Source organism: Mercurialis annua, linkage group LG7 (assembly GCF_937616625.2).
Source record: "Mercurialis annua linkage group LG7, ddMerAnnu1.2, whole genome shotgun sequence".
NCBI classification, from domain to species: Eukaryota; Viridiplantae; Streptophyta; class Magnoliopsida; order Malpighiales; family Euphorbiaceae; genus Mercurialis; species Mercurialis annua.
In genome coordinates this window covers 12,542,600-12,552,422 of record NC_065576.1, presented here as the reverse complement: position 1 = coordinate 12,552,422, position 9,823 = coordinate 12,542,600, and the positions used below count along the sequence as shown (strand labels likewise).

Here is a 9,823-nt window from a genome sequence, read left to right as displayed (position 1 = left end):
ATGATTATAAAGCTCTCTATTTTACGCAATAAGAAACTAAAATACATTATACAAATGACATGAAATTGACGTAAAATAGAGGCTTATCTAACTACCCCACACTTGAATAATTGCTTTTCCTCAAGCAAAATCAATTCAAAAAGTAAATAACAATTACTCTATACACTAATCATCAATTTTCAATCTTCCCTTTAAATTAAATAATTGACTTGCAAAACTTTTCAATGACAATTAAATTTTTTGCTAATTACAACACAAGTCAAAATTAATTATCAAAAATGTACAAAAGTTTTAGTTTAACCACATACAACAAATTGAATCATTACACTCACAAGATGTCTCTCTTAAGCATACAAGTGTTTAGGGTATAAATTTCACTCAACTGAATTGTAAATAAGTTTTACCACAAGCTTCCTAAAATACAAAAATTCACTATTTTGATAAATTAAAACACAAATCAATGAGACTTTTATTCATGGTAGGATAAAAAGGCTAGAAAAGATTTAATTAATTAAAGTTAAAAATTGACTGTTTATTTTTTTTCTTTTTAGTTTCACCATTTTCATGATTTATGCTATATTAAAATGCTCATATTATTCCGAAATGTATTTTCAAAGCAAATAGTTTTGCTTTAAATTTATTGCTTCGAATTTTATTTTTCGTTCTTTCTCATCAACAGTTTTTTTTTTCATTTCTTCTTTTATATTCTTATTTTTTCGGAATTTTTATTAAATTGGTCATTTTATTTTTCAACAGCAAAGATTAATGGTGAAAATAACTTTTAATAAACAGTCATTTTAACTTTAAAAGGGTAGTCAAAGAATGATATTAAAAACGGAAATGAGTTAATTGGTGTGTATAACAAAAAAAATTTAGGCTCAAAGTTGGTTTATCTAATGGTGATTTTTTTTGGAGGGTTGAAAGAAAGGAAAATTTTGGTTAATTCTAATTGCCCATATCATCTCTATGCTATAATTTATCAACAAGTCTCAAGTTGTATGTTAGAGTAAGTTCTCAAAAACAGTCTTTACAATTAGATCACTCAAGAATAATTGAAGAGTGAAAAATATGCTTTTAGGCCTAAAATCTCTCCAATTTGGTTAAGTGAATGATTCAACAAGTTATATGTGGCTTTACTAAAAATTTGGTACCTTACAAGATAATTAAGTAAAACCGTGTTTAAGAAGTTTTTCTTTTAATTGCCCTTTATTAAAAATTACAAGTCAACTATCTAATAAAAAGGTCAAATTTACAATTGAATCAAATAGATACAGATTACAAATTTACTTTATTAAATAATTTTTCTTCAAAATGAATAATTTATTCAAAACAATATTTGTTTTTTGTTCGACTACTACCCACCCCACACTTTAAGCAACACATTGTTCTCAATGTAAAAGAAAGAGAAAAACTAAAAGAAAGGAGAATAAAAATCTTTCCTTTTTACACGACAGCGAATTCCACCAAAGGAACTACTAGCCGATCTCTTCTTCCACAACAATGTCAATTTTTGAGCAGTTGGTTTTGAGTCGAATTTTCATCACGTAGAAAGATACACCGGCGCTGGGCCGACTCAGAGTCGAAGACCGGGTCAGCACCGGCTCAGGCTCTGTTTGCTTTTTGCAGCTACACCGGTCCTCGACCAGCCCAGAGTCGAGGGCGGGGTCAAGACCGGTTGAGGGCCTCAAACATGCAATTTCTTTTTTGGATTTTTGTTTTGTTTTGATAGATATAAAGTTCTAAAACTAAATTAAAATAAAATTAAATAGACAACTTATCTTAGTGATTTTAGGTTGCCTCCTAACAAGCGTTTTGATTAACGTCGTGACTCGACGCATCTCACCTTCATTTCTCGAAGGTCAAGACACTTACGTCTTCTAGTTGGTCACTTTTGCATTAATATTTTTCCCTTTGATTATTGACTAGAAACGCGTTCCTTTGATTTTTGTCAATTTCTAACAATTTTTCTTTCGCTGCAGAATTCAGGTTAGCAGACTTGACCACAGAACGAATATTTTTAGCTCTTGAAACCACACGTTTTCAATAAGTAAGAGGCGGTTTTAGTGTTTCGTTAGGCGAGACTTTTCTTAAAGGCTTAATCTTTGGGTTTTCCTTGCAAAATTCTTTGAATTTATTTTTGTTTTTGGTTTTTTAAAATTTATTACCTTCTCGATTAGGAACCAAATTATTGATTTCTCCTACCTCATTTTTTTCTTCTAAATTCAGAGTTAGACATGCTTCAAGTTGTTCTTTGATTGATTCTTCTATAGGAGTTTCATTCATAATTTCATCAATTATGTCAACTTTATAGCAAGAATCCAAAATTTCAGATTTCTTTACGTGTGTACTAATGTTAAATTCTTCTTTTTCTTCTCCCACCTTAAAGGTTAGCATACCACTTTTAACATCAATCAATACTCCTCCTGTGGTCAAGAAAGGTCTTCCTAAAATAATAGACAAATCCACTTCATCATTCATATCAAGCACTAAAAAATCAGCTGGTAAAAATATTTTACCAACTTTTACGAGCAAATCTTCTACTATTCCAAGATGTTGTTTGATGGATCTGTCCGCAAGTTGTAATGAAACCGTAGTAGGTTTCATCTCGGTTATGCCCAGTTTTCTTACAAGGGATAGCGGCATTAAGTTAATGCTTGCACCTAAATCACATAAGCAATTTGCAACATCAATATGACCAATAACACATGGGATTTGGAGGTAATTTCCTTTGCAATCTTGCACTGCACTCCTCAGTCAAGGCCACTGTTGCGTACTCCTCCAATTTGTTCTTGTGGGAAATGATCTCCTTCAAGAACTTTACATATGATGGTATTTGTGCCAAGGCCTCGGTAAAAGGAATGTTGATTTGAATTTTCTTGAAGATGTTGAGAAGCTTTTGAAAATTCAACTCGTTTATCCTCTTCATCTGCCGCTGAGGGGATATGGAATTAGAGGCACATATGTCTTGATTGTCGGTGGAGGTTTCTTTATAGTGCTCTCTTCTACCACCTTGTTTTTCGCTCTCTCATTTAAAACAACCGATTCTTCCGCCTTTTTTTCTTTTGATGCTTCATCCACTTTGTTCTCACATGTTAAAGAGATTGCCATAGCTCTCCCCTTTGGATTTCTCAGTGTGGCTAGGGAATTGTCCCTTTTCTCTTTCAGCAACCTTATTTGCCAATTTCCCCACTTGAAGCTCCACATTATAAATGGAAGATTGAAATGATTATTCAATCTGGCTAATCCTTTGCTCCATTTTATTGTTATGTCCATTTTTGTTTGCCATAAACTGAACCATCATCTCTTCGAGAGAAGTTTTCTTCTTTTGTAGTGGAGGTGGAGGTGCTGGTCTGTTTTGATGAAATTCAGATGGTCCTTGCAGCTTAACGTTGTTCGGATCTCTCCATATAATATTCGAATTATTTTGCCACCCTGGACTGTAAGTGTTCGAGTACGGATTGCTCCTTGGCGATCTGTTTTAATTATAACCAATGAAATTGGTTTCTTCTGATTGGACTCTATTGGCATACCTACAAGAATTTTCACCATGCCCTTGAATCCCGCAGACTGCATAACTCTCCTTCAACTGCTGATTCTGACTAAACAACATCTTCACTTGCTTAGTTAGTTCTGCGACTTCCGACACAATATCATGATGTGAAGATACTGCATGGACGGCTACCCTTCGCCCTTTAATCGCTCTTTGTTGAGAATTTAGAGCGACATTTTCATAAATTTTATTTATCTCGGTCGCCGTCTTTTTTCCATAACTTCCTCCGAATGCCGTTTCCACCAATGTTTGCCCACTTATGGTTAATCCTTCAAAGAACATTTGTGTTAGTAATAATTCATCAAAGAAATGATGTGGACATTGATCAAGAAGCATCTTGAAGCGCTCCCATGCCTCATGGAATGGTTCACCATCCAATTGAGTGAAATTATTATTTTGCCGCGAAAGTCAAGAGTCTTCTGTGGAGAATAATAATTCGTGATGAAGGCATCATATACATCTGGCCACGTATTGAAAGACCCTTCAGGCAAGTTCAAAAGCCATGTCCTCGCACTCATCTTCATGCAATAAGAAAAACATCTTTTCTTTAATTCACCTCCTGTCAACCTGTTCAATGGAAACATTTCTACCACACTATAAATTTCTTTAATAAAAGCCAATGGAACATCAAGTATTGTTCCATTAAATTGTGGTAATATGTTGAGATGAATGGTATTAAGCTCATAGTTCTGAGCTTCATCCGTGATCCGGATGCATGAAGGGTTGTTTACCACGACTGGCCTTTGAATATCTCTCAGTCGATGTGTGGCAGGCGCATTTATAACTTGATCCGCCATGGTTTCTTTTTTTCCTTATTATCGATTTTTTCTACAAGAGCGTTCTATTTCTCAGTTCAAAGGTAATAATTAGATATCGTCGGTGTTCTTAGAACGCCTCTGTTGCATATACTACCAGAAAATTCACGCTTGATTTTTTTTTTTGCAATAAAATACAAAAATTAAAGAAATAACAATTTAAAATCGTCGTCCCCGGCAACGGCGCCAAAAACTTGATCGAGGTATTTCTGCAAGTGCACAAAATTAGATGTAGGAAGTAATACTCGGAGTATTCCGAGGTCGAATCCACAAGGAACAAACTCTTTAAAATGTTATTTAATTTAACTTTTGTAAAGTAACCGTTCTGTTAAGTTGATTTGGTTTTGAAAATAACTAATTAAATAATGAAAAGTAAAAGAATATTTTTAATAAATTATCAAGATATAAAGCAACTATGATTTCGGGGTTCACCATAATTGAGGGGAAATTCTATCATATTTAATAATACATCTCAAAAGCTTTTTCATGACAATTATTTCTAGAATTTGTTTATTCTCTCTCGAGACATAAACTCGTGTTTAATTAATTCTGAATATTTCTCAATTACCATGTTAATTAATTAAACCCATTAAGCAAAACAATTAGTGGCATCACAATTCCTTAGACATGTTTCTATTCTTAAGTAAATTGTGTTTAATCTCTAGATCAAAATACATGCTTCACCGCTAAGTCTTTCACATGAATTCTAGGATAAAAACATTAAGGTGATCAATCTTAATATTCATGATTATCACAAGAGAATTAAAGAAAAAACTTGTTTAAAACATTAATGAGATGTAATAATAAATAATCAAGAATTCCCCTTTAACTAGGCTACATCCCTAATCCTAGTTTAAAGGTCTAACAATCCATTGTCATATTGAAAATGACAATGAAATTGTTACACCTCAAGAACATATAAGAAAAGAAGTAAAAAGAGAATAATGGTTGAGAGAAATTGTCTACACAATTGTATGTGTGAGTGAAAGTCAGAGTCCCCTTTCTCTACACAAATGTGTCCTATTTATAGGTATAAGAGGAGTGGTAGTCAAGCCATAGGGGATCTTCTTTCTTTAGCTAATCTTGAGTGGGATCCAAGCTTGGTCCATTTCATGCCTTGTGTAGCTTGATTGAAGTAACGCTTGCATATTTCATTTCCATTATGAGATGGAGTGTTTGACAAAGGTTATTTCTTTGTGTGTAAGCAGAGGAATATCACATCTTGAGTATGATCCAAGGATATATCAATATGGAAAATCCATGAGTGCTCACCAAGACTTCCGAAACCTCCAAAATGGCCAAATTCTTAGTATTTCATACCTACACCAGCTTGGCACCGGTCGAGGACCGGCCTAGCTTTATTTTTTGTCAATAAATAAGATTTACAGAGGTCTGAACGGGCCCTCGACTGGCCTGAAGTCGTGGGCCGATTTCGGGCCGGTTCAGAGGCTGTTTCACCCAAATCCATTGACTCTGGCAGATACGATTCTCTGTTCGTACAGGTGCTGTCTTGGAGGCCGAATATGAGCAAGTTAGAGTCCGAATTTGGACTTAGTTTAGTCGTGAAAGTTGTAGATCTATCCTTATCTTTGCATGACATGTTGAATCATATGATTTGGATATTCGTAGCTCCAGATATGTTCAGAATACGGAACTATGTCCGAATTTTCAGCTTTTCGATCTAATCTTTCAGAGACTGATTTAACGGCTACATTGCTTGTACTTAGACTTGATTCTCCATTATTCTTCTTCTTGAACTTGATATAATCAATCCGGATTGGCTTTCACTTCATTTAAGCTCTGTTTATTCAATTATTGCTAAGTATTCACAGTTTATATTAAAAACTACAAAAGGGTAAAAATGATTATAAAGCTCTCTATTTTATGCAATAAGACACTAAAGATCCTTCAAGTATTCCATAAAAAATCTTACCCAAGAAATCTTGATAGCATTAGTAACACAATTAAGAATACTCAAGTCAAGGAGACCTTTTCATTTCCCTCATATCTCACATTCATCGAGTAGGTAATGATGCGATGAAGAATAAAAAGCGGTAAAGACTTGATGCTCTTAGCGGAAGAGTTCTTTTGCACATGAGAGGTTTCGGTGCTTATGGAGCGCCAAAACTCTTAAGAATCAAATTGAACTCTCATAGTATCGGAATTGTGACCATCTTCAAACTCAAATGCATCGTTGAACTCCGCCCTTGTTAACTTGTAAACTTGTCCATGTATCTTGAACGTGACCCCGAAAAAATCAAATTCTCCACCTTGGCGGGTGATCACATTCAAGGTGGAAAGAAATTGCATGGTGATAGGATCAAAGGACTCTTCATAATTCTCGAAAAGGAACTTGTGCTACCAGAAAGCATTAACCAAACCCAAAATTTGATCCGCCACATTATCATGCTCCATATTGTGAAAATTTGGAAAACGGTTGGGCTCAAAGTCCCTTCCTTGATAAGCCGTAACTCGTGTGGTAATTTCTTCCACATCCAAACCGGGCCAATCATTCGATGAGGCTTGAGCGGGACGAGATGAACCTCCTCTTGAGGTTTGCTTCTTTTGTTTCTTGGAAGCCATAGGTGAAGGGTGAAGATGTAGATGAATGTGTATGGATGAGAATGTAAAGAATATATGAACTAGAAGCAATTTTTTTTAAAATAAAAAAATGAGACAAATAGTAGAAAAGGTTGTGAGAAGGTTTGGCAACTCAAAGGGGGTATTTATAGCCTAGCGAAAACCAAAAAATGCCAAAAAAAGGTAAAAAAATTAAAAGAGAGCCTTGCCAAGTGGAAAACGGCTACATTTTTTAAAAAAACGCAACAGTCGTGCCTGTGACATTCAGGTCACGCCCAAGACTTTCAAAATATAACCGTTGGAGGCTGATTAGACGAAAGTCGCACCCGTGACAAGAGTATCACGCCCGCGACTGTGTTAGATCAAAAATATTGAATTTCTGCATAAATGTCGCTCCCGTGACATGTAGCGTCACACCCGCGGCATTGCTGAAATAACACAAATGAAAAAAAATGAGTTTTATGCATAGCCAAACCTTGAATTTCAACAAGTAAGGAAACATTAATTTTCAAAAGACACCAAAATATATAAATATCAATAAATATGATATACATTATTATATATTGGTTCAATCAAATTACTCAATTGAGCATTTCATCGAACATGAATCAAAATAAACACACAATATTCAATTAAACACATCAACATGAAATCAAGATAATGTGCTCCCATCAAGCAGACCAAGCTCTCTAATGATAAAATTCATGCGATCTTCATTGAGAGGCTTGGTAAAAATATCCGCAAATTGGTTAGTTATATCGATGAATTCAACTACAACGTCTCCTTTTTGCACATGATCACGAATAAAATGATGACGGATATTTATGTGTTTACTTATTGAGTGTTGAATAGGGTTCTTGGATAGGTTGATTGCACTAGTGTTGTGACATTTGATGGGAAAGTGACTAAGTCCAAGACCATAATCTACAAGTTGTTGCTTAATACATAAGATTTGAGCACAACAACATCCGACCGCTACATATTTGGCTTCCGCGGTTGACAAAGCCACGAATACTTGTTTTTTGCTACTTTATGAGATCAAACTATATATGATCCAAAAATTGGCAAGTCCGTGAGGTACTTTATGGTTTAATAGACAACCCGTATAGTCGGCATATGAGTAGCCAAGTAACCTAGGGTCCACATTTCTGGGTACCAAATTCCTAGGTTCTGTCACGACCCAATTTCATGGATTGCGACCGGCGCTAGGGTATGGGTATGGTCGTACCGAAACCTGTAGCAAGCCTCGCGGATAACCTTATATACAAATAACCCTGCAAGAAAACCACTGCTCGGGGTCAACCGAGACTCCAACCTAAGTTTAGCAGTTTATACAACAGTTCTAATATAATTACTTGATAGCAATTCGAAACTTATGGAACATGCCTCAATATAAAAAATCCAATGTAACATACTAGGGTACGATAATATAAAAGTCGTACCACTACGACAAACCAAAGTATAATAGTAATAGAGACAACTAGTTCTACTGCGGTCTAAGAGGTAAAACAGTTGAGTAGTCTAACATCATAAAAAGACCTCCGAGGAATCAAAAGATCGGAGATGACCAACGCTCTCAAAATCACAAGCCTGGAAAAATTGGGTCAGATATACTGAGATGAGTTCATAATGCTATTTACATTTATTAAGTTAAAAACCCTTAAAACAAATCCTTTTATACTAATATATATTTGATTATGGAAAACAACATTGAATTGAAATCCTAAAGTATTTAACCCAAAGTATTATCCAAAGTAGATGGGAACAAATCCTCATCGATTCCCGAAGTAGGCCAGACATTGGTCAGCCAATCCCAAAGTACTTACCGGTGCACGCAGTCTCGATACAAGCCTATCGAGTAGCTCGTTTCAATCCAGATCCATAATCTATAAAACATTTCATAAACATTTGATATATTAAAATAACTTGCGGTACTTAATAAAGCGGTAAATAACACTATAAACTCACAGCTTGCTTATCCACGTGAATCTTGGCAAACATCTAACCCTGCGTAGACTCCGAAGCACGAGCAGTCGACGGGTCTAAAACATTATACAAGTTAAAATCCGAACAACCCCTAACTCTAAGAATACTAGACTCCAAATAGGACTAGAATTTCAAAACACAACCAAATAATCAACCAAGGTAATCAAAGTACAACTAATGTGTATCCAATGTAATCCATTCCAATCGCATAACAAAGTTAGACAAATTAAGCTTAGGTGAGTTCTTATCTTTGAAAACGAAACCGAAGTCTTAAATACTTAAATAGTCTTTTCAAAACAATTATAATCCCCAAAGTAGTGTGTTAGCCTTATTGCAATATAGCTCAACACAACATGTAGGGAGACCACGTCTAACCCGACCAATCCATGAACCAAAGTTAAAAAAACCAAAGTCTTAAATCAAACCTTAAATGAAACTAAAGTTATTTTAAATAAAAACTCATACCCTAACTTAGTAATGCCACGAAACAATATCAAAAACAATAATCCAAATAAACTTGTCAACACTTGACAAGTAACAACCAAGGTACACTTAATATCTCACCTTAAATAGAATCAATAAGATTCAAACATCTTTCAAGTATCAACTTGAAACTGACATAGTTTAACCAATACAAAGCAAACCATACAAACCTTACATGCCTTATCTAGATTGATCAAAATCAAACTACTACCTAAAATAAACTAACATCCTTTAATATGCTTAAACCATTTTATAACAAAGTTTCCAGCCCTAAGTAATAAGATCAAAACCACCCTAAGTATGCTACATAGCTAAGGCAAAATAACAACACTTGGCAATTTAAGTTAATAACCAAAAAGCATCCAAAGTACACCATTTTACTTTATAAATCCCATACTTATGTTACAAA

At 34.7% G+C, this 9,823-nt stretch overlaps 1 pseudogene; it reads left to right on the top strand.

Moving 5' to 3' along the window:
* The first annotated feature begins 3,854 nt into the window (after positions 1-3,854).
* Positions 3,855-3,948, top strand: LOC126658906 (small nucleolar RNA R71; annotated as a pseudogene).
* Positions 3,949-9,823: the final 5,875 nt, after the last annotated feature.